General features: G+C 38.1%; 1 long non-coding RNA gene across 1 annotated transcript; it reads left to right on the top strand.

Moving 5' to 3' along the window:
- Nucleotides 1-18149: 18149 nt before the first annotated feature.
- LOC144370074 (uncharacterized) lies at nucleotides 18150-21557 on the top strand. Its single transcript, XR_013430021.1, has 3 exons — nucleotides 18150-18228; nucleotides 20091-20232; nucleotides 21454-21557. It is a non-coding gene; the product is annotated as an uncharacterized LOC144370074 (long non-coding RNA).
- The last annotated feature ends 5328 nt before the right edge of the window (nucleotides 21558-26885 follow it).

Below are 26885 nucleotides of genomic sequence, written 5' to 3'. Positions count from 1 at the left end.
ATACAGAAGCAGTGCCAGCACTTACTATTTGTCAGCAAATGTGTGCTGCGCTCACTGCCAAGCAGCAAATGGAGAGAATGTGTAGGTCTGGCTCTCCTGCCACTTTGTCATGAAGCTTTTATTTAAGCCACCAGCTGTCATCATTTTTCTCCTGGTGAGATCACACTGAGAGCTCCACTTCCCTTCAAGGGAAGCCTCTCTTCACCTCTCTGCCGAGTGTGAGGTCTGTGAACTTATGTAACATTGCACCTACACCCTCAGCCCACACAAGAATTATGCAACTGCATGTAGGATTCCTTGCAGTGTTTTCTGGAAATACAAGTCTCTTCGGTACACACATGGAGTTTTGACTAAAGCAGATTTTCTGACCTGGGCCAATTTGTATTCTGTCTTTATAAATGACTTTGCCTCAGAGAACTTGCCTGGTCCTAAGTGAACTGGAGGTGAAAGGCTTATTACTCTACAAATAAAACAATGTTCTTCAATTTCATTCCATTCTGATGTCTTTCCAAAAAACAAACTGGACTTTAGTAGTATTCCACTTTCTCTTTCATACTGTATTGTATACTACATACTTTGTTTTCTAATTTGGTCAACAGAAAAGTAATCAGCTAATGGAATATAACTACATTCCTAAAGTCTTGATTTATAGTTTTGAATATTTATTGGCCAAACCATGGATCCTTCCCAGAACAAGAATTTGATTTTTCTATGGGCTACATTTACCAGGAAGGAGAAAGAGAAGGGAGTAGTTCAGTATTCCTGCATTACCAAATTTTAATTATTTAGGAGGGCTGCCAGCTGACACCTATGCTATTTACCTTTAGCATTAGGTAAGTCCAGTCATGTTCGAGGGACAGAGGAGGTAGACTGCAAGAACTCACATCCCACGAGGAGCTAAGAAACCTTCTAGAAGGCACTCATCCTAGGGGTTTAGGGTGAAGAAGTGCAGGCAATAATCAAGGACTAAAGGGTCTTTCAGCCTCAGGGTTAGGGGATTCATAGACTCAGGTGGTGTCACACAGATTGTGACCTATTTTGGTATCTTGTAGCTCTAGCAGGTGCAAGGTGGAGCAGTGTCAGAGCCACATTACTGTGTCCTATAGTTATGAAGGAAGGCCCTAGCAAAGAGATGGCTGTCAGCAAGAGCAGCCATATATAGTATCTGCAGCAAGGAGGGTCAGAGAGTAGAGAGGGATGGGGGAAGCCACCAGGTATGGCAGGAGTACTGATCTGTGTAGTACAGGAGGAACATCTTAGGGAAGATATCAGTGACTTACAATTTCTTAGGTTGATGGATAGCAGAGGAACATTCTCACTTATCATTCTAGTTGGACATTATTTTTAAGCTAGAGTAGCCTAGGAAACATGGGTTATACAACGAACATACTCCCCAGAATTATTTTTGGAGGCCTTTAAGAATCAACAGATGCATAATAATGAAAATGGTAGTGGAGGCTTCTGACTTTCTCCATGACAAAATTTCAGGGAAGACCTTTCTGTTATACATGCATGGATTTATGACAAAAGTTCACTGTTCAGTTGGCAAATTTTCACACACAAGCAACAGACTCAAATGCAACATTCTTTACCCAAAGAGCAGTTTAAGCTGTCTACTGAGTCAGAAACATCATGACAGAGGGGAGATGCAGCTGCCTGGAGGTGATGGGATGTCTTGCCAGCCAAAAGTTTCTCTTGGTATGCATCTCCTCTGTGTTCAGCAATATCATACTTTCTTCTTTGATGGGGTCTTCTTTTACATTTCATTTTACTTTTTTTTTTAATGAAAGCAGAATGGAATGTCAGAACTGGAATTGCTTCAGGGCTACTGTGCTCAATTTTCTAATCCCATTTTTGTCTTTTGTTTTACTCATTGAAAAAAAGCAAAGATGGATGGGGTCACCGGGAGAAAATACCAACGTAAGCAGGCATGATAAACTGTGCAGAAATAGTACCTTCCCACACTTCCAGATTAGACATTAACCCAAGTGAACAGATCTCTCAAATGCAGGCAGCTCTGGAATGTTTACTCCTCTGTAGGGTATTACATTTTTGTTTTTCCAATTGATCACTTAAGCATCACATGCCTCCTTGGCAGATGTCAGTTTTCTCCATCTTGAGATCACTACCACTGTTGAATGATCCAAAAATCCCATGGGGTGAAAAGGGGAGGTAGGTCAGGCCTTCCTGATTACCAGCCTCAGAGACCACAGGAGCCCATAAACACAGTGATTGATAATTGCCAACCTGTACAATAGAGGGGAGCTGATGGGGTTTCCAAAACAGGTTGATTCTAGCTGGCTATAGGAATTCACTAGGGATACTTGGGTGAGGATGGGGAACGCTTGTGTTTATACTTTCCAGTGACAACTTTTTCTAGGCCTGGACAGCTTTTTCAGGGCCTGTTTCCAGGACACATACTTGATCCTGGGAACCAAAGGAGAGGGTGGGGAAAAGAAACCAGGCCACTAGAATCAAAAACTAAAAAAGGAGAAGCAGTCATATCAAGAATTTACCAACCTACTATGTGAGTCAGTTTTCCATTACTCTGACAAAATAGTTGAGAGATCCTTCAACTTTTAGGGAGAAAAGATTGATTTTGGTCATGATTTCAGAGATTTCAAGTCATGATTGGTTGGCCCTGTTGCTTTGGGCATGGTGAACTCTTCCCCTCATGGTAACTGGGAAGCAGAGACAAAAAGGGCCCAGAGTCCCAATATCCACTTCAGGGGCATTCCCCCAGTGACCTAACTTCCTCTCGTTAGGCTTCACCTCTTAAAAACATTCTACTACCTCCCACTATAATTACAGACTGGGGAAAAAGCCTTCAACACACAGGCCTTTGGGGGGCATTTTAGATCCCAACTACAGCACTTATTCTATTTGTACTTTTGTTCATTATCAGAGAGTAGCAGCAACACCCATTTGAAGGTACCCTTTGATCTCTTGTCCTCTTTAGTTCTTGGTTCAACCCTAAGAAAGCCTCCGGTATGCCCACCCTAAAATCCAGTGCAAAGCGTAAATATAGTGCCCTTTGCCCAAACATCAAGATGGAAATCGCCCTTCCAGATACTAAAATACATAGCCTTTTCCTTTTATTCCATGCTTTCTCTCAACTTGTCATGGAGTTTTCCACTTGCTATGTACTGTCTAAGTTAAAAAAAATTCAAATCCTTGGCATGAATTTTACTGTTCATCTTTTTATTGTGTAGTGCTGGTTTTAAATGCAAATTGTAAGATAATTTAACTTATCTGTGGAATTACTGAAATGACACAGTTTGTATTTTTCAGCTCATACGTGCCTATGTATTTTATTCATACCACAGAGTAGAAGTGCTTCATAAAACAAATTCAACTATGCTTACTTCATTTCTGCCAACTGATGAATAAGGAAAGATTGAATGAAAAGAAACTATGTAACTGTGCCTTATCCTTTTTCTTCTATGCCATTATTTTTCAGCACTAAATGGCTGGATAATACATAAGTACCCCAGCAAAGGTAAATCAGCAGATGTTTCAGAAAATAGATGAAATTCATGGTTTTTCCACTTGCCAGGAGGGTTTGCTCTAGGGAATCATCAACACAGATACCTGTTTGCATGGGAGAGAGAGAGTTTGTGTGTGTTTGCGTATGTGTGTGTTTATGTGTATTGCTCCCATCAAACTCACTCAGAAAATTGAAGAGAAGAAATAGTTATGAATTTATTTAATGAGGCTAGAGTTGCCCTAATACTAAAACCAGAGAAAGCTATTAATAAAGAGTGGATATTATAACCAATACCCCTTGTGAATATAGATATAAAAAGTCTATATTAGGGTTCTCCAGAAGAACAGAGTCAATAGGATGTATTTAGAAATAATAAATATATAATGAGAAATTGGCTCCCATGATTATGGAGGTCAAGGAAACCCACAATTCATCATCTGTAAACTGGCATCCCAGGAAAAGCTGGTGGTATACTCTAAACCCCAAAGCCAGAGAGCCAGGGGCATTGATGGTATATGTCCTGATCTGAGTCTGAAAGCCTAAGAACTAGAAATCAATGTCCAAGAGCAGAAGAAAACGGACATCCCAGCAAAAACAGAGATAATTCATGCATTCACCACCTTTTTGTTCTATGTAGGCACTGAATGGATTGGATATCGTCCATCCATATTGGTGACAGCAATCTTCTTTACTCGGTTCACTCATTCAAATGCTTATCTCTTCCCCAAATACTCTCATAGATGCATCCGAAAACCATCTTTACCAGCTATTGGGCAGCCCTTAGCCCGGTCAAGTTGACACATAAAATTAACCACCCCAATTCCACTCCTTCTCAACTTGACATTGGATCATATTTCTTTAAGCCAGACTAAATCTCCAAAGACTATAGGAAGGTCAGAATTCCACAAAACACAATACTGTCCTGTATACAACCCTAAATGAACTTAATCCCTTTCCCAGAAGTGGAGGTGAAGTCCTTGAGTAACATTTACTCTTCTCCTGATATCACATAACCTTGATACTGTGATGTTAAATTGACAATGCTTAAATATTGACTTATATAAAGCCAGTACCTTTTATACTACATGTTAAAGGAATAAAGCAAATGTATTTGCTTTAATATATGTACATATACACACAAACACATTCATAATAAAATAAGGAGGAGATATATACTCATGACAATTGGAGTCCTCATTTCTATAACCAGTCACATGGTCATAGCTGGTACTTAATAATTACTTTGAACTATACCCATTCTATATTCTCTCTGGAAACACATCAGTGGGTTGTGATTTTTTATGTGGAAACTTGGGATGACTTATTTACCTGGGAACTCAGGGTGACTCAGAGCTTCATTCCTGAAGGGGAATTAGTAGTCTTGCCTGGATTGGGTTGTTGTAGTTTTCCAATGATCTTTATCACGGAGCATGGTCTGAGAGATGCCCTAAGGGATCACCTGTGTTCCAGGCATACTGTTCCTCACCCCTATATAGAGTAGTAGTCCAATTCTCCTTTGGCAGTCTAGATAGATCATACATGGCTGTAGATTCATTTCCTTCCTGGCCTGTTGTAGCCATGTGCAGCCAAACATAGCGAGGAGGTAGCCTTAATTTCTATTTCAATGGAATCATTGTCATGTTTCCTGATGGAATAATTTTCCCTTCTGGAACTAGGAACTTTAGACCAGCAGAAAATAAGGCTGGTAGAAACAAGACACAAAGGTTATGTTAGTGGGTTACTTAATTCCTAGAGCCTGAATCATGTCTAGGGGAGAAATAGCACTATATAATCAGCACCAATTCAGAACATTTACAGCTTCCTAGAAAATCAGCCCCAGCCCTGCAAGGTACTGACACCTACCTGGTGCTGTCACTGAGTCTTTAAAAGGCCATTCCACCATTCTTTTAAACTAGCTTCTTCAGGCTAGTGGAGAACATTAGAACAGTGAATTCCATGAGCATTGGCTCATTGCTAAATTTCTTTGACTATGAAATGAACTTCTTGATCAGAAGCAATGCTATGTGGAATAATTGGTGGAATATTGGTGGACATGGCATTCTCCAAGTACGTGGCTGGTAGATTTGGAGGAAGCATTGTATGAGAAGAAGTCAAATCTTACCTATAATTTAAGAAATACAATCAATTTAGTTGATTCGTCCATGTAATCAACCTGACACCAGTAACTAACTGGCTAATCATCTCAGGGAATAGTTCCATAATAGGATATCAGTGTTGGTCTCTGCTGCTAGTAGATTTGGCATGCAGCAGTGATCATAAGGTTAGTCTTGGTAAGTGGAAATCACCTCTACTCCTACCACCATAGCTACTTTATTCAGGCATGGATGGGAGAGGCTTATTTGTGTCCATTGAATGGTTTATCTTATCCACTTCATTATTAAAATCTTGCTTGGGTGAAGTCATCATTTGTTGAGCATTTACTAGGGACACAAATATCTTCATGTCCTTTGCCCATTTAGAAAAGACCTAGTAGTAGACCAGGAACTTTCTCCCCAAAAGAGAGTGACTGTCTGAAGATGATGGCATGCTCTGCTTAAAAATCCTGGGGTCCTATGCTATAATCCAGTCATAAGGACCTGATGAAGGCCCCGAACAGCATCCCTATCTGCTACTGATATTTCACGACCAATGGATTTGCAGGCATCATATGACTCAAATGGCAGAGCAATTTCTATAAATAATAGATACTTTTCTTACTCTAGGCCCCACTCAAAACTAGCAGCTTGGGGCTGGGGTTGTGGTTCAAGTGGTACAATGCTCACCTAGCACACATGAGGCCCTGGGTTCAATCCTCAGCACCACATAAAGATATTAAGTCCATCTAAAACTAAAATAAATAAATAAATAAATAAATAAATAAATAAATAAATAAATAAAAATTAGCAGCTTGGGCCTGGGGTTGTGGCTCAGAGGTAGAGTGCTCACCTACTATGAGTGAGGCATTGGGTTCAATCCTCAGCACCACATAAAAATAAAATAAAGCTATTGTGTCCACCTATAACTAAAAAAACGAATATTTTAAAATTAAAAAAACTAGCAGCTTTTAGGATCATTTGGTAAATGGACTAGAGTAATACACCCAAATGGGGGCATGTTGCCTTCAAAATCCTAAGAGGGCCACTAAACACTGTACTTCTTTCTTGGCTGTAGGAGGAGCTAGATGCAAAAATCTTACCCTTCATCTTAGGAGGGATATCTTGTCATGCCGTATACCACTGGAACCCAAGAAATGTCATGAGGTAAAAGATACTTGAATTTTAATTAGATTTGTTTCCAACCCCCTGACACATATATGTCTTACCAATAAACCCAGAGTAGGTGACACTTCTTGCCTATTAGATCCATATACCACAATGTCATCAAGTTAATGGACCATGTTGATCTTGTAGAGAGGAAAGACAATAAAAATCCCTGAAAACTAAATTATGGCAAAGGGTGGAAGTGTTGAGTAGGACAAAGAAAGCGTATTGCTGGCCTTGTCAGCTCAAAGTGAACTGCTTCTGGGTGTCTTTAATAATGTATGGAGGGGAAAAAAAAGCATTTGCCAGATCAGTAACTGCATACCAGGGGATGTGTCAAAGCAATAATTGCTTTTATTGCCAAAACAATAAAAACACATCTGGTATGGCAGCTGCAATTAGAGTCAACACTTTGTTAAGTTTATGATGATCCAGTTATTCTCCCAGATTCATCTGTCTTCTGCACAAACTAAATAAGAAACTTGAATGGAGATATGTTAGGAATCACCATCCCTGTATCTTTCAGGTCTTAGATGGTGGCACTAATCTGTAATCCTTCTGGAATGTGGTTTTGCTTTTGATTTTCTAGTTTTCCAAGTTTTCCAGTTCTAGTGATTTCTATTTGTCCTTACCTACCATTATAGGCCCTGTTTCATATATGAGGGAACTAGCTTGTGTATTGGGCTAATTGTTGGTATATCTAGACCAATTATTCATTCTGGAACTAAAGAAATGACCACAGGTTGGGTTTGAGAGTTCACTGGACACACTGAGAAAAGGAACTAGATTAAAACTATACTGATCACCTGACCTCCATAAGCCCTTAGTCTGAGTGGTGGGCCCCAGTGATGTTTTAGTGTCAGATCAGAATGAGTGCTGCATAGTCCCTGAAACCTCTGATTGCTTCCTCTTCCCCAGTGTATGGGTACACTGGTAGAATATTGCAAGTCTTCTGGGGAAGGGACAGGAGAAAGATTAATGGTATATATTCTCAGCATTGTTTGAAGATCCTTCCTCAAGAGAACATGGGCTCCTCTCCATTCAAGGAGATTTGGGTCTAAAAACTGGATCAATTCTGAGAGTTGATTGAAGAGCTCCACATTTATCTTAGGAATGAAAAGAAAAAAAATTAAATATTGATTTTATATTCAAAAATCAATCAGTGTATTTCATCATATGAAAATATAAAAAATAAAAATCACACAATTATCCCGATGCACTGAAAGCATGTGATAAGATTCGAATGTACATTTCTGAGATTATGAGTGCTCCACTAAAGTAGTAAAAGGACATAAAATGTATTCAGACTGTAAATGAAAAAATAAAACCGTCTACATTCACATATATGATATACATGGTTATTTATATAAAAAGTATGATGGATCCTTCAAGAAAAGCTATTAGAAATAATAAAATAGTTTTTTCAAAGGTTGTAGTAAAAAAATTAACATAAACATTTAAACCTACTTAGATATTATAACAGCATACAGTAGAAAACTAAAATTAATAAAGCAACACTACTTAAACTAGCATAAAACATGAAATATATAGAAGTAAACTTCACAAAATATGTATGAGACCTGAAAATTATAAAACAATGTCAAGAAAAATGAAAGAATAACTAAATAAATGAAGTCACACACTATGCTCAAGGCTCAAAAGACTAATACTGTTAAGATGTTAAGTTTCCCCTAATTTACCCATAGATTTAATGGAATCCTAATAAAAATTTCAACAACTTCTAGTAGAAATTGAAAAGTTAATACTAAAATTCATGTGGAAATGTTTAAGTGCCTGCTACAGCCAAAAGTGTTTTGAAAGTTTGGAAAATTAACAATATCTTATTTTTAGGTTTATCACGGAGCTATAATTTTTAAGATTTTATGGTTAGCATATCTCATGAAACATAATTAGCATAATTCTAGACAAGTAGATCAATATAACAATATAAAGAATCCAAACACAAAACTACACACGTGGATAAATGATCTTCAACAAAAGATAATTCAATAGGGAAAGAATATAGTTTTCAACAAATGATGATAGAACAAGGAGCTATTCATATTTAATAAGATTGACTTTGATTCTAATTTATACACTCTCAAAAATTTAATTCAAAACTGTATATAGGCCTAAATTTATAAAGAAAAACTTTGTGGCTGTGGGCTAGGTAAAGATTTGTTAGATATGACGGCAGAAAGACATTCCATAAAAGAAAAAATGTACTTTATTAAAATTAAAATTCAGCTCATCAGAAGACAAAAACAAAAAACCAAAAAACCAACCACCCAAACAAACAGACAAACAAAAACCACAACCAAACCACAGTCTGAGAGAAAACATTGGTAACAGACATATCTGATAAAAGGTATATACATAAACTCACGTACCTATATACATATGTAAACTTAAGACAAATTAATAAGCCCCTCCCCAAAGAAAAACCAATCAAAGTAGACAAACAATTCAAGGAGACATTTCACAAATTAAAATAGATCAACTGACAATAAGCCATGAAAAGAGATGCTTAAAATCTCGGTTGGCCATCAGGGTGATGAAAATTCAAATCAGTGAAATGCCATATCTATTAAAAGAACAAAAAACTAGGGGGACTGACAGCGTTGGAGAGATTGTGAATGAACTAGAACTCTCATCTACTTCTTATAGCCATGTGAAATGGTGCCAACTAGAAGACAGTCTGGAGGTTATTTAAATGTTAAGCCACATCTACCATATCTTCTAGCCATTCTACTCATAGGAATTTACCCAAGAGAAATGAAAGCATATATTTATACAAAGACTTATAGACCAGTGTTCTAAGCATCTTTATTTATAATTGCTTCAAACTGAAGATAACCCAAGTGTACAGGAATGAAAAAACTAATTATAGTATCTCTAAACAATGGAGTATTATGATCAAGTAAGAAGAAATAACTATTGATAGTAAATGCAACAACATGGAAGAATCTCAGAACAGTTCTCCTGAGTGAAGAACGCATCCTGGGTGATCCCATTTATATAAAACTTTAAAAAGTGCAAATTAATCTCAAGTACCAAAAGCAAATGAATAGTTTCCTGGACATAGCAGGTAGAGAAAGGATTGGTAGTAAGGATCAGGGAAGGGAGCAAATAAAAAGGGGTAACAGGTTCTGGGGATGTAACTCAGTGGTGGAATGGTAGAGCAGATATTAAAATTTACCCCAGTATACATTTGAAATACATGCAGTTTATTGTATGTCAATTACACTTCAATAAACTGTTTCAAAAAAAAAACAATCTAGGACCTTAACAAACATACCTACAAGCCAAATATAACCCAGGCTGCCAAGTTTCAATTTCTGACAACAGAATGCTTGAGAAAAAAAAAAAAAGACACTTTACAGGTTATTATTCCCCTCACTGTAAGTCAAACCATATGTCCCCAAATGAAAGAAGATGCAGGAAGACTGAATCTAACCAAAGCACACTTTTCCACTCAGTCTGACTTCTTGTCATGTTCTTGGACTTGTTAAACAATGATCCCCTATAAAGTACTCAAACCCTGCTACATATAAATATTAAGTTTAAACAACTTCTAAAAAATTTTTTTTACTGCTTCTTGAGGAAGGAGAAGGAAGGTTCTTATCAACGTGCAGACAGCCCTGCTTGGTCCTCACATGTCCTGAGTTTACATTCGTTATCTCAGTTGGCATGAGCTCATGCTTCCTTTGATTTTTCATGTATACTTTGCTCCATATTTATCATGATATTCTTTTCACACTGTTTACTAAGAACAGCTAGATCTGGTATTAGAACTGATTCTTAGTGGCCCTGTACCCCAGCCTCCTCTGGTATAAGGTGATGACAAATTCCTGAGTTGCATACAAAAATACAATGTGTGAGGGAAGAGCCCCAGGAGTAGAGTAGTGTTGTTTAGCAATTACTTGGACGAGTGAAATACCTGCTGGTTTTCAAATACTGATGTTTAAATTTTTTTTCATACAAATTTAAAGGAAAAAGAAATGAGAACCAGCTTCATCTTAGGAAGACATCAACTGAGTGGTTTCAGATTAGTGAATCTCCTAGGTGAACCATGCATTCAATCCTGACCCATGTTTCTCATCTGACTTGCCAGCAATCCTTGTTTGGTTTGTCTTAGCAACTCCTACCTCAGAGTTCCTGCCCTTTGCTTGGATGGGGCTCTGCTTCATCTTATGAGAATGTGAACCATTCCCAGCAGAGTGCCAGGGCCTGACACATAGCACATACTTCAAAGCCACTTGCACATAAGCCAGTGAGTGGAGGAGATGCTGATCCTCTCAGGTGGCTCCTTGTTAGCTGCTGCCCTGGTGACCTCTTCCTGCATGCATCCTAGCAGGTAGTTCAGGAACCATGGCAATGAGAGGCAGGCAGGCAGCATGGGTCCACATACTCTCAGAGGTAAAGCCTTTTAGGTTTCCTTTGTATAAGTTTTTAGGATGTGGCTTTGTCTGGTCTCACAATGGTGCTTCTGCTGATGATATTCATGTCTAAAAGGCCCTTTTGATGTCTCTTACCATGTTCTCATGACTGGCATACAGCCCTGAGTTTGTCATAGATGACACTCTCACCAGAGGGGTATGTTGGTGCTCTTCCCTTTTTTTCCTCAAAATGTAGATGAAGGAAGCGTAGGAGATCACTGATATGTCATGGGGACACAGACAGTATATCAGGGAGGGGAGGTACAAAGTTCTGCGGCCACAGGATGGGTGGTGTATGCTTTTTTGCACAGGATGCTGTTGCCCCTAACTATTATCTGGCTCTGTGTCATATAGCATCCATTGCAAGTGTCTCTAGAGAGAATGATTTAAGAAACTGAAAAAGGGAGAAGAGTTTTGAGGTGCATATACTTGGTTAATTGTGGCAGGAGCCTGATGACTCAAATTCACACCTGGAACTCAAAGAGCTGACTATGGTAGAAACACAGATACTGGAGGAATCCAACAAAAGCAAAAGCTGAGAACAAAAGAAGTGACCCAGAGCCAACAGTGGAAAATGTTATTGGTTGTCCCAAAGAAGGTATGAGCTATTGGTACCCTTCCCTAAGAAAGGAAGGAATCATGAGCTCAGGGTACCAGAGATGATTCTGGCCAGGGACATAAATAAATGGTCATTTTCTTTGCCTTATATTTGCCATTGGCTGATGGATTCAGAGAAAGAAGAGTATACCTGGGGGGAAATATTCCAACTATAACTCATTGTACTCAATTACTCTTTATTATCATCTCTTAAATATACATCTCACTTTTGGTGATTCTTCACTCCTTCTTTGCAGGTCCTTCAGGTTCTGATTTGGCTGTAGCTGCTGAGATATTCCATGTCCACTTTTCTCCCATTTGTTCAAGCTAGCAAATCTATCCCCTGGCCTAATGTTAATGTGATGAACTCTTTTCTAGCACATTTTCCATTCTTTGAATAAAAATGTATCCACATCGAGTACGATGGCACACGCTTGTAATCCCAGTGGCTCAGAAGGCTGAGGCAGGAGGATCATGAGTTCAAAGCCAGCCTCAGCAGTTTAGCAAGGCCCTTAGCAACTCAGTGAGATGCTGTCTCTAAATAAAATACAAAAAGGGCTGGGGATGTGGCTCAGTGGTTAAGTGCCCTTGGGTTCAATCTTAGGAATGAAAAGTAATATTAATAAAATTAAAAATGTATCCACAAATGTCAATTTTGGGTTGGGGATTGTGGTAAGCAAGGGAGACGAAGATGAATTGGAAACTATCTCTAACCTTGCTGGAGTAATGCGAAGAAAGGTCTAATGGATATTTAGGGTTATAGACCAACTGTTATGGTTTAGATATATGGTGTTCCCCCCAAAACTCATGTGTTAGACAATACAAGAATTTTCAGATGCAGGACGATTGGATTATAAAAGCCTTAACCTGATTAGTGGATTAATTCCCTGATACGGATTAAATGGGTAGTAAGTAGGCAGGTAGGGTGTGATTGGAAGAGGTAGATCACTGGGGGCATGCTTTTGGGTTTATATTTTATCTCTGGTGAGCAGAGTTCTCTTCTCTGCCTGAATGTCATGTGCTGAGCTGATTTCCTCCTCAGGAAAGCATCAGGGCTGCTTTGCCTGCCCTGATGCTCTGCCTCATCTTGGGCAAGCTCAGTCCCTGGCTATCTGTGATAGAAAGTAGACAGTTGGGGATGAGGGTGTGGGGTATCATCCTAAATGTTGGACTCCCAGGAGCTATGAATGGAGACAAGAGCAGGTTCTAGAAGCAAGTTGCTAAAGAGAATAAGGTCCCCATCACGTCAAGCATTTATGAATATGGATTTGCAAAGTCAAGTGTAGCCGAGGAGAATCAAAATGCAAAATATGCTGTAGCTAGAAATCCAGTACTTCAGAGCAGAAACAAATGACCAACATCATGAATAAGAAGAGTAGAGACCTAATTAATGGGAAGGCAGAATTGGTGGACCACCCAGCTATTCTGCCTTCATCTTGGAATCAAGACCCAAACCCAGTACAAACTACCATGCCCCTTAAAAATGAGATGGGGTGATATTTTTTTGGATGTCTACATGTAGATTCTCCCTTGCAAATCCTGCGCACATACCCTCTTCCCCCACTCTTCCCTCCCACTATCACTACCATTAGGAAAACAAATACTATATGATATCACTTATATGTGAAAACTCCAAAATTTGATCTCAAAGAAGTAGAAAGTAGAGTAGTTATTACCAGAGCCTGGGAAAAGTAAGAGCAAGAAGGGAATGGAGAAAAGATGGTACAGAAGAGCAGTTGGATAGTTTCTAATATTCTACAGCATAGTAGGCTAACTATGGTCAGCAACAATTAATTCTACACATCAAAATAGCTAATAGAGGGTTTTGAATGTTTCCGATACAAAGAAAAATAAAATGTTGACAGTGGTGAGTATGCCAGTTACCATAATCTGGTTATTACACATGGTATACATGTGTTAAAATATCACATTATATGCCCAAAGTATAGACATGTATTTTGAATCAATCAAAAAAGTAAATTTTAAACAGAATTATAAGACAAACCATTTTTTTAAAAAATCCAGAGCATATATGATTCCATAAATATTTGTTAAAGATGTATTTATATATTTTGAATGCTTACAATAGGATATGGAAGGATACATGCTTATGCATCAAACCACTACTAGTTAAAAACAACATTTATTTTAAAAAAGAAAAATACAGATCCTCTTAACGCCTGGGATGAGTCACTCATTCTTACCTATTTTGCCTGTGCTGAGATTCCAAAGATTATAGGATATACAATCTAATTAATAAAGGCAATCAGGAGTGGAATAAGAGCAGGAAGAGAACAGTACATTAAGTATCTGCAACTCAAACAAACAAACTGAAGTAGCATAGTTCCTCTTTTTCTGAGTTTCCTTCTTTTGACCCCACTGAGTTCTCTTCAGTCACCATTATGTACCATGAGAATTATTCCTAGGCACATACCCTCTTCCATCACCCTTCCCTCCCACTATCACTACCATTAAGACCCTGGCTCAAAGTCTTTTCTGTTCAAAAAACTGAATGCAGTTGGAGAAAAACAGACCACAAGGGAGAAAGAATTTATTTAAATTTAGGAACACTCACCTCAAGGGAACCCTGGATATACTGATCATGACTTTAGTGGGCTCACTGGCTCACCCTCCCTGAAACCATTCTACATTGTTTTGAATCTCCCAAGAACCCCTCCAAACACCTCTGTTCCTCACCCTTCATTTGTATGATGGTTAATTGTATGGGTCAACTAAGGGATCCCCAGATACCAGGCAAAACAGAAATTCAGATTGTGTTTATAAGGGTGCTTCTTGAAGAAGTTAGCATTTGAATTATTAGAATGAGTAAAGAAGAAATACCCTCACCATTATGGGTGCACATCAACCAGTCCATTAAGGGTCTGAATACAACAAAACAACAACAAAACAACAACAACAACAAAAATGGAGGAAGGGAAAATACTTTCTCTACTTTAACTGGGACTTCCATCTTCTTCTATCATTGTACATCAGCATTTCTGGGTCTTGGTCCGTTGCTTTTCTTTTTCAAGTCTTTGGACTGCTACAGAATTATACCATGGGCTTTCCAGTTTGCAAAAGGCAGATCATGGGATTTTTCAGCCTCTATAAATATATGAGTCAATTCCCATGATAAATCAATCTGTGTCTAATCCCCTTCCCCAAAACATAAACTTACATAGTCATTCCTCAGTGTTTGAAAGGGGTTGGTTCTCAGACTCCCAAGGATATCATAATCTGTAGACACTTAAGTCCTTGGTGTAGTACTTGCATAGGGCATAATGCTTTAAATCATCGCTAGATTATTTATAATATCTAATACAGTGTAAATGCCACATAAATGGTTGTTATGCAGTTAAATCATTTAGGAAATAATGGGGGGCGGGGAGAGAAGTCATATGTTCAGTGAAAACTTGACTTTTTTTTTATCCACAGTTCTTTGAAACCATGGATGTGTAACTCAACGTTAAGAGGTACAACTGAACTCTGTGTGTGTGTGTGTTTTGTGTGTGTCTGTGTTTGTGTGTGTGTGTGTGTGTGTGTGTGTGTATTACTCTGTTCTGTTTCTCTGGAGAACAATGACTAATGTTCCCAATATATTATCTTATTTTTTATCATCATTTTTGTGGAGATTTAAGTATAGGTGTTCTTTAACTAAAGTTGGAGTTATTTCACAATCGATCCATTGTAAGTTAAAGATACGATAAGGAAAAAATTCATTTACTATACCTAGTCTCCTGACCTTCCTAGATTAGCACCACAGTGCTCTGTAGCTTTGATTGTTTTCCACATGATCACGGGGCCAACTGGAGCTGCAGCTGCTGCACTGTTCAGCATTCTGATAGAGTCTTGTATGGCACATTACCAGTCTGGGAAAAGGTCAAAATTCAAAATTCAGAGTACAGTTTCTACTGAATAGGTGTTGCTTTTACACCATCATAAAGTTCAAAAATCATGTCAAATCAGCATAAAGTTCAGGACCATTCATAACTAAAAAGCCTTTTTATCATCTCTCCCAACCTCTCAGCTGACTATCTGTGTGCCTATAAGCCTGCCTTTCATCTTGTTAAAGAGGATGTGAGGCTGGCATTGTGGCTCAGTGGTAGAGCGCTTGCTTACCATGTGTGAAGCACTGGGTTCAATTCTTAGCACCACATACAAATAAATAAATAAATAAGCACATAAATAAATAAAGATCTATCAACAACTAATGGAATATTAAAAAAAAAGGATGATTAGAGCTCCCTGCTTCTAAGGCCCACCTCTCTCCAACCCAGGGCTTTGTTCCTGCAGCTCCCTCTGCTCCACCTCCATCATCACATTTTTTCCTTATATTAGATTATTATAATGAACTAATCAATATGCTGGAACAGATTTCATGTCCAAGGCCCTCTCAGATCCCCACTGTCACTGATGTCTTGGTCCTTTCCTCCTTCTTTTCAGAGCCACCCTCCCTGAAAGCACTGCACATGCCTGCTTCCTCCACCCATGTGTCCCCTTCTCCACAGGGTCCTTTCCAGGTAGGCTTCTGACCCCATTACAGCTGGTCAACAGTGTCCTGAACATGGGCAAAGCCAACAGCCATACTTGGTTTCCTCTTTCCACAAAGCCCTCTTTAAATGACATTAGTTTACAATGATAAAAATATAAAAGATGGCCCCAAGAACAATAGGAGTTAAAAGAAATTATACTAAAAATGTGCAGATTTTATAAAGAATGAAATAGAATTTTAAGATTTTTTTACATTAAAAATAACATTTTGAAATGTTTAAAAATGATTTAGACATACAGATAAGTTGCAAAAATAGCACAGAAGATTCTTGAGTATGCCTTACCCAGCTTCCTCTACTGTTAATATCTCATATAACAATGGCATCATTATCTAAACCAGGAAATTAACATTGGTACAATGCTATTAATTTAACTGCAGTGTTTATTCACTAATATTGTTTTTCTTTTCTAGGATCCAATCCAGGCTCCACACTGCATTTAGTTATTATGTCAGTATATTCTCCTATACTAGGACAGCTCCTGAGTTCTTTTTAAAACAAAATATCCCTCCATTCAGATATATCTGATGTTTTCTCATAAGTAGAAGAAAGTATTTTGTGCAAGAATATAATACAGTTTCAACATTCCTAACCTGAAAGTCTGAATTTTTGAGAGCAATATGACCTCACAAGTGGTAAATTTCACACCATGAAACTGTTTAATGGACAGAATTATTAAAAGTAATATCTAAAGTTACCTTTGTTTCAAGTTATAAATTGTATATGAAACCTAAATGAGTTTCATGTTTAGACATGGGTCTTGTTCTCAAGATATCTCATTTGGAATATGCAAATGTTCCAATACTGGAAAAAAAATTGAAATCTGAAATGCTTCTGGTCCCAATCATTTTGGATAAAGGTTATTCAAGCTGTAGAAGCTCAACTTTGTAAAGTTTTTTAATCTGTTTACCATGAGTCAGACAAGATTTCAAGTATTTCTAAAAATATATTGGCTTAACAAATCTTTCAAATCCCTCCACAAAGTAATACATTTTTCCCATTTTACTGATGAAGAAACTAATAAACTAATTAGCTGTCCAATTTCTCACAATTATAAAGGACAAGGTAGAGATGAGAGCCACAGCTCTGACTCAGCAACCCACATATTTTTTTTTGCGGTGGTGAATATGGGTGCAGTTAGGGCGGGTGAAGGAAGGATGAAGGAAGGAGAAATTTCTGACAAAGCTCTTTAAAGAGGAGCCAAGACATACTTAGTGTTTGTGATAGTCACAGGGGTAGGGGGTCTTCAAGAACAGGTAAAATACCTCTAGGCAGCTTTCATTTGACCATGTTGGTCAATCATAAAATAAAACTAAAATCCTAAATGACACTGTTTATGCCATCCATCCCGGTTCTTAGGACCCAAATTTCTTTTTTATTTAACCTTGGGTTTCTTTTGTGTTTAATTTTATTTTAAGGAGGAGTGTCAACCTAGAAAGACTCCATTGCATCAGAATTACAAGCTACTAGATAGAAAGTAATATTAAATAACAAAAACAGGCATGAGAAAAATGAAGAGTCTGCTGTGAAAGTCATTGATTCTGTACTATCCTCAAAAGTGAATCATAATGTGCATGTTACAAATATCTCGTTAGTAAGCCTTAGAGCTTTTTAATAAGTGGAGTGCAAAGATCGAGCTATTCAACATTGCTCCCCTGTACAATAATTAATTGCCTTATTTTCTCTTACATGCAAGACATATTAAGGAACCCTCATGTTTTTTTTTCTTTTACCTAGCAAATGATTTAACGTTCTATTAAATATTAATCTATCATTATAACTGTGCTTGTATCTTGGTCATGAAACACCTTTGAACAAGCAACTGTGTCCAGATAGATACATGAAGTCACCAGCGGGAAAACGCATTGCAAGCATCACAGGGGAATTGGCTGGAGGTCTGTACCGAGAGTGGCTATCAGTGATCAGTGATACCTGGAGTAAGAGAACAGGTGTTTCCCCAGTGCCTGGGCCCTGGCCTAGTATTGTTTAACAGCTTTATCAATGACCTGGGTGAGATGGGATGGAAAGCACGCTTCGTGCATTTGCAGCTGAGACAGTCACGTGGGGAACAGATAGGGCCCTGGAATAGAGGATTGAAATTCAAATTGACCTTGGTGAACATGGCTCCCATAGTTCAGCAACATTCATTGACTAGGTTCTGTAGATAAGGAACAATCTTTATGAAAAGAGAGAATTAAAAAGAAAGTAGAAAATGTTTTCTGTTTTTCAGCAGCTTGCCAAATGAAGGGAAGAAAAGGCTCAGCTCATAGGTAATGACAGTAGCCCCAAAGAACAAGGGATATGTGTGTGTGCACAGTGAACAATGAGCTTGACAGTACTCAGAGATCCCTGAAGAACTGGATTGGGTGGAGGGAGATGAAACCAGGTGTGGGTGACCTGACAGAGGGAACCAAGTATCTCAAAGTGAACCTGGGAGAGTTTTGCTTATGTAGCAAGATGGTCTTCAACAAGAGGCTTTATCAATACTATGGAAAATAAGTAACAAAATCAAGCAAAAATAAATAAATTGATTCTTTAAGGTCATGGAAAGTACATGCCAATAGAAACAAAAGGCAAATTGTATGGGAAATGTCAAGCTAAGTAAAAGAAATAAAAGCTTTGGATAGGAATTATGATTGGAGAGAATCAAGAGTTCTTCATTTGGAGATGGAAGAGAAGCAAAAGTGTTGCTTTTGCTGGGAGATGTTCTTTATATTACTTGCACTGTATTTCCTTTGAAAGCTGAACAAACAAGAACACACAGAAGTATGCATGCCAACGTACTTAGGTAAATAAAGTGTGTGTATGTAATGGGATGCTCTTTGTCACTTTTAAAATTGAAATGTAATTCACATATAAAATTCACCCCCATAAAGTCCTTTGTAACCTATGCAAGAGGTAGCAGAAAACCACCAAAAATAATAAAATAAACTGTTTATCAGTGCTTTAGAAGTGCTTTGATCCAGTACCTGGTGGATAATGTATAATTTTCGAAGTGGAGCAATGGATTTCCTAATGGAACTATGGTTGCTAAAGGAGGTTATGAAGTTTCCCCCCAATAAAAACCTTTGAAATCAAGATCCATTCTGATATTTCTGGCCAAGAGTAAATGCAGTCTGTGCAACATTAATATCAGCTCTTAAGACTTCAGGGCCATGCGTGTGTCATTCACTTCTGGTGTTCATCAGTTCTCTGTATTGTGTTGAGATGTGTAAACTAATAGAGATGAACAGTTGAGAAGTGCTAAAACAAACAGTCGTTAGCCATTTGGGCCAGTGTGAAATGTAAATGTTTTCTCAGATTCTGACAAAATAACCAAATAAGCAGCTGTGTGTTCTCTCCTGTTCTTATTGAACAGTGATGCTCCATGTTGGGAGTTTTAAATCAGCCACCATGATGAAACCAGATGGCATAAAATAGTGCAATGTGAAATGTCAATTCTTCTGCCAGCAGGGCCAGAATCAAACAGCTGTCAATCTCAAATAAATAAGATGGATGAAAGAAACTTTGATGATCTCCCTTGTCCACTGTCACAGAGCTTGCAGCCCTGGTGACCCATCCTGCCATCTCTGACTAGGGATATGCTGTCACCCTGCCTTGAAAAGAAAGACCTGTCACTCAGTTGCATGATAACCCCATCTGAGTATCCCCCTTTTCTCTTACTTTCTATAGAGGGGAAAAGCAAAATGTGGACCGCAGCTGTGAGGAGTATTTCACAGATGGTGCCAACTGATCCACAAAAGCCTTTTGTTTTCAGGTACCTTGCCATCTGACAGGTGTTGATCCAGTGGACTCAGTGATCTGCATGCCGTTGACCATCCTCTGAAAGACATTGTTCATTTGATGGAGGGCTGGGCTCCAACCAGGGGAATTAAGCAGCTGTTCAGTTTCCACCCAAGGTAATGGGAGAGGATGTTTCTCCTTTTATCTATTTCACATGTGCAGGTTCTTCCTAATAAGCTCTATCTATTCAGATGGACCTACAAAAAGGTGTCAACATGCATTAGACGGACACATGAGCCTTTCAAAACATGCAATTCTCTTGCTATATTTGCTTGCAATCATCAACCCTTAAGTTCCCTTCCTCCTGTTTGCTTTTGTGCACGTAGTGAGTTGAATGGATACAAGCATCCACCTAGCAGAATTGTGTAAAATTCCCTGTCTAGTGTAGATGCTACTGAAATTACCAAAGGCTAACAAAAATAAAAACAGTTGTTCCCTCACCCCCAGTTAAAGGAGAGAACTATTAGAAGAGAGAATCGGGAGGCATTGCTCTAGGATTTAGCCTGCTTGTAAAAGAAAGCTGTCTCTAAAATATCAACACTGAGCTTTGGGGCCTGGTGTAGACCTTTCTTCCACAGCTAACATGCTGATATGTTTAACTCACTAAAAAAGTCAATTGTGCTTATTTGGAAATTTCCAAAGAATATTAGTTTATTTCTTTTCAACTTAATATTAGCACTTTGATATACCTTTAATATTTAATATAATGTGTAACCAAATTCTAATAACTGCAGATTGGAAATGGTTGTGTTGTTATTATGACCTCAGCAATAAATTCTCATTAGAGAATTTGCATATGGCATTGGGATCCAAGCTGAAATATAATATGATGAAAATATCATCACTGCTCAGTTATCTTGGCCATTTAATATGCCTTTTTGCATGTAAAATTCTTTCATTGAATTATTTTAATGACATTATAATCATTATACCTTTCTTTTAACTTGGAAGGGCATGATCTTATATGTGAGCTTATATTACATAGTGTGACTTTATTATTTTTTTTAAAGAGAGAGTGAGAGAGAGAGAGAGAGAGAGAGAGAGAGAGAGAGAGAGAGAGAGAGAGAATTTTTAATATTTATTTTTTAGTTTTCGGCTGACACAACATCTTTGAATGTATGTGGTGCTGAGGATCGAACCCAGGCCGCACGCATGCCAGTCAAGCACGCTACCGCTTAAGCCACTTCCCCAGCCCGCATAGTGTGACTTTAAATAGTTCAAACAAATGTTGAGAATTCTTGCTTTTGATAGTGGGGTTTGTGATGATTTTAATCTTTTAAAAATTATTGCATTATTTCATGTATATTTCTTGTTTCATATATATTTCTTGTTTTCAGGTACCCTGCCATCTGACAGGTGTGGGTCCAGTGGATCAACATAGTATATATGAAATTAAATTTTTTAATAAAATAAAAATTATTTTTGAAATTGCTTGAAAATATCAACTAAGATTCAGTCTTCTTCATTTTTCAGTGATGAAAATAAGGTAGCAAATGTGTTAAGTGATTAAATTGAGGAAACAAGTAGTTTTCATTCATCTGTTTTTTGTTTGGAATTTTATTTGGTCATTCACGGCATGCCTACTACATGAATTCTACTAAAATAGAATTGTTAGTGGGTATAGTTAGTCAATAATACAGAACCCCCATATTCAAGATTGTCTGTTAAAATATTAATCTTAAAACAATTGTACAATTTCATATAACTTCCAGAGGGAAACTGTTGCTTTGCAAACTAGCCCTTCATCACAAGTAGTGGTTTGTGAATCAGAGGCCTCCACAGAAGCCCCAGTTTCCATCTATAAAATGGGATGATAAAAATGCCAGTCAGGCTGAGGATGTAGCTCAGCGGTGGAGCACTTACCTAGCAGGTGCAAATCCTTGGGTTTAATCCCCTGAATTGCAAAAATTAAAAAGGACAAGGCAGTCATATGGAATCATTCTAAGCATTATGTTAGTTGTTCATATTAACAATTATGTTGGCATATGAAAGAATCAGCAATTAATACATGCAAAATTCCTTTTAAATCTTTGTTTTATTCTAAATGTATCTGCAACAGATATTTTGATTTAGTTCTTATAGCCCGCCAATCAGATGAAACTTTAAATGGCTAGGATAATTTGAAAAATAAAATTATAATTAAAACTTGATTATAATGTGCTTTATATGCCTTTATCTGAATTAGTCTATCATATGAATAAGATATTTTCCTGAGAATATTAAGCCCTGAAAAAGCAGGGAATTTAATTCTTTACTATGATAGCAAATGGAAAAATAGAAAAGAAATAATGCAAGTGATTGTTCTTGATCTCCACTAATTTCTGTACCTTCCCTCCTCAGCTCTGGCAATAGATGGAAAGATTTTCCCATCTCAGACCTCACTGATATCTGGACATTTAACTTTTATTTTACATGTATATTTCTGAATGGGCACAGGTTACAAATTATCTCTCTCTTCCCTTAGATGGGAGGAAATTGGAGAAGATAACAGGACATGGGATCTCTGACTTCTCTGGCCCAAGATATAGTAATTAAACTCCATTCCTCTTTCTCATGTGCAATTTAGGCACATTTCCAAAGAAAGAGGAATAGATTTGATTGAAGAGAAGTAGTTATTAATTGACTAGTAAGTTTACATTGATGAGATAAAACAAGGAGAAAAGATATTCACTATCCTGCTTTTTGCTTCAGCAATAACTGCTGGGCAACACTTCCTGGTTAGCTGTCTTATAGTCATCAGTGCGTACAGTGAAGCATACTCAGACAGTGGTCTCAAAGTTAGAGATTCCTAAATTGAACTTTCTAGAATACGGAGCACAGAGGCACCCAGAGTGTCTGTGGTCTCTGGATCTGATGTTCCCAGGAAACACAATACAGCCTGTCCAGCCGCAGGGCTGATCAGGTTTCAAGTCCACACTGTGATAGCACCTTCCAAATAAGGAAAAGGATAGGCCTGCTGTGCATTGTGAAGGCAGGTGTTGAGTTTCAGTCCACGAGGAAGAACGTATGGGATCCCTGGTGTCGGGTTTGGTTGGCATCCTTCCCTTCCGGAACTCCAGATACTCAGGGACCTGTACAGCAATTTCTTGTTGCATTAGCGAATGTTTCCCAAGTGTGGAGCAGCCCCATGTCTGGGTGACACGTGTGGAATGTACACTGAGCTCTATTTTATGACTTTATAAATTTTAAATCTTGTTTTCTGTACATACTGACTGTACTGATTTAAAGCCAAATGTTACAAAAACAAATCGGGCTGCAACTGTCTATAAATTGTGAAAAGGCAAACACAACAGAACGGCATATCCTTTGCTTACCGGCAAAAACACCGGATTTGAAGCTGGAATTCTCCAGATCTGACCCACAGCTTGTAATTATCTGGGCTAGAAACTTGGACACATCACTTAAAACTTCTGTTGTGACCTTTTGTACTCTGTAAAATAGGGATGATAATAATGAATACCTTACATAATTGCTATGAAGCAGCAATGTTTTGTAGGCTGGAAATTTCCAAACTTATCTAAGGAATCATTGTATGACAAGAAGTGAATTACCTCATGTGCAGTTTAACTGGTAGAGAGAGTCTGAACAGAAAATTCACAGGAATTGTTCCAAGAAGAAATGGAGTACAACTCCAGTGGTATCTGTGCAAATTTTGTATTGTAGGAATATGCAAGTATTTCTCCTTAAGATCATTGACCTTAGGTTGAAGGAGCTATTTTGTCTAAATCCTAAGCTGCATGCTAAAATTTCATAGATTACATAGCTTTGGTCTCCAAGGTAAATTGACTTGACCCAATCCCAGAGCTACTTAGTATTGGATTGAAGAGGAAATTGTGGACAATTTATAGGGTATGATTACTATGAGTTGCTCCTAAGTCATACCTTGAGAGTTCATAAAATCAATAAAAAATGTGAGCCCAAGGGCCTACAGAAGTTGTCCTGAAGGATAGACATGTCTGCATGTACAAAACTCTGGGTCCTGTTAACATCTGTGCAGGAAGATTTAATAGCAGAAGCAGTTCCATGCATGCCCTGTATGGGGGCCTCAGGGTCAGACTTGGTCAAATCTCTCCAGCTTCCTGTAGAGGAGATGGTGTCTGACCTGTAGACTCAGTGCCCACAGGGGGGAAATGGTGGCCTTAAGCCATGTGAACTCCAACACCTTTGCCTTCAAATTGCCTCTGGCTCCGTTTTTCTGGTTATGTTATGGACTTTCATCATAGGAGCAAGAAAACCTCCTATTGGATGTAATTAATGTCACTTCTTGATATCGATACATCTTGCTATTATTTATTAAGTTGGTATCTGATTTTTATATCAACCTCTTTAGTTTTTGGTTAATGGGACTTCTTTAAACAGATCAGTATTGGGCTCACTCATACGTGAAAACTTCCCCTTGAAGACTAGTGGCAAAGACCCCTGAACCGAGAAGACTTGGTAAGGACAAAAAGAATCTTGAGAGGTCATACACAATTGGCCATACTCCTCCCTCACAGGCTTCTTTCTAGAACTTCTTTAGAATCATGCCACCTGTTTGCAGTCTTGTCCTTGTGTCAGTACCAGGGAGGACCAGAGGTGGCACCCATTCCCACCCAGCGCTCCCATTGCTCTTGCAGGTGTCATTAATTCATCAAGCCTCACTTTTCTCCTGAGCCTGGACGTGGCCCACTTCAGCAGCCATTGCAATGAGATGCTCATGCTTCTCAGTGAGAGTCCCATGGGGTGAGACTGTCTGCCAACCCTACCTCCCTGCTATATATGACCGTGGCCCTGACAGTTCTGAGCTGATTGTGTAGGTGTGGTCACTGAGACTGTACAATTTACACACTGGAGCCCTGAAAAGATAGAAAACCAAATAAACATAATATTTACAAGTGGCTTTTGCATATGACAATGCGGTAGTCCCGGTCATTAAGCAGCTCTTCACAGACTATTGGATGACACTGTGTCATTGGATGAGATGTTATTTCTCCAAGTTGTAGCATGTGGGAAACGTTAATTGGGATTTATTCCACCTGTACTGTATTAAATAACCGTTTTCTGTAATAGATGGAAACTGGCAACATGCGAGGATTTTCTGTCCAAGTTTCCACACTCTCCCTGCTAAGCAGGTTTCACTAAGTTGGAGAAGTTTGACAAAGGTGGCCTTTATCCATCCCTTACTGTAGTTTCAGTATACTGTTGTTCATTTTGGTGTCATTGATTTTTGGCCCCAATCCAGGATTTCCTGATTGAATTAAAACTTAGTTTACAAGGTTTCCCAAATGTATCAGATTTATAAAAATTGAGTCAAGTTGTATTGAAGCCACGAACATGAGCCTCAATTTTACTACAAAGAATAAACTCATTAAAAAAAAAAACAAAACCAAATTCATATGAAGAGAGAGGGAGTGAGCAAGCTACCAAAGCACTATTTTTGCTTGTTGTTTCTCCTACTGGTTTGAACTAACATCTTAATCTCAAAACACTACTGCTTTGTGTTACTTAATTAGATCTCTTTTGGTTTATTAACCCTGTTTATTAATTACTATATATTTAATGAGGCCCTACCATGTTTCAGAAACTTGTCTATGCATTGGGTGCATCATGCTACATTAGAAATGGGGGCTGGGGTTGTGGCTCAGTGGTAGAGTGCTTGCCTAGCATGTGTGAGGCACTGGGTTCAATTCTCAGCAGCACATACAAATAAGTAAATAAAGGTCCATTGACAACTAAAAAAATTAATAATAAATAAAAATAAATGGCTTCTTCCTGGTAGGGGCTTCTGATCTCATGACATTTAATGTTCATCTCTTCAGGGTTCTGTTTTCAATGGAAACAGGTCTTGTTCTTCTAATAAAATCTTGGTTTCATTCTATAACTCCCACTGATCATCTAATTAAGCTTTTTTACTTTTTATTTTTATTTTTGTTAGATGTCATACATATTGTCAAGTGCACAGTTCTTATAGAGTTTCCTGAGTCTTAAGAAATGTATGTACCTGTGTTCGTACACTGTAAACCCAGATATAGAACAGAGAGCATTTCTAATACTCTGAATGGTTCCTTTGTACCCCTTCCCTATCTGTTCACCAGAGGAACCTATGTATTCTTTTGCGTGTGGTTTCTTCTTGCTGTGGCTTGGTCCATGTAGTTATAGTTCTTTGTACTCTGTACTGCTCTGCAATATTACATTGTATAAATATATTCCAAATTATTTATCTAGCCTAGTCTTGGTTTGCTTTTGGGTTGACTCTAGTTGTTGACTGTTATAAATAAAGATGCTACCCCATTCTAGTTTGTGTGCTTCAGTGGACATGTATGATTGTTCCCCTTTGTGGTATATCTAGGAACAATAGAGTAGGCATATGTTTAACTTTAGAAACTACTGGTAACTTTCCATAGTGGATGTGTTCCCATTCTTGTCAACACTTGATTTTGTCAGCTGTTTCAATTTTAACCATTATGACTTGTTTTTAGAGAAATCTCTTGGTAGTTTTCATTGCATTTCCTTGATGACTCGTTTTCACCATAATGGAATAGTTGGACATTTTGTTTTCTATATGTGGCTTTGGTGAATTTAGTGAATGTGCATCATTGTCCTTGATCAAATCTGTGGTGGGCTCACAGAAAAAGTGGTGTTTTTATTTGAACTGAGACAATGATAAGAAAACCTCCAGAGGCCACATCACAAATTTTTATTTGTACCAGCACTGTGCTTGGTCAATTGGATATCCACCCTCTCAGCTCACTCCTTTTGTTGTCCAATTTTTTCAACCCATGTCATCTAG

Source organism: Ictidomys tridecemlineatus, chromosome 2, assembly GCF_052094955.1.
Source record: "Ictidomys tridecemlineatus isolate mIctTri1 chromosome 2, mIctTri1.hap1, whole genome shotgun sequence".
NCBI classification, from domain to species: Eukaryota; Metazoa; Chordata; class Mammalia; order Rodentia; family Sciuridae; genus Ictidomys; species Ictidomys tridecemlineatus.
The sequence above is the reverse complement of the archived record's forward strand: the minus strand, read 5'-3'. Positions and strand labels throughout refer to the sequence as shown.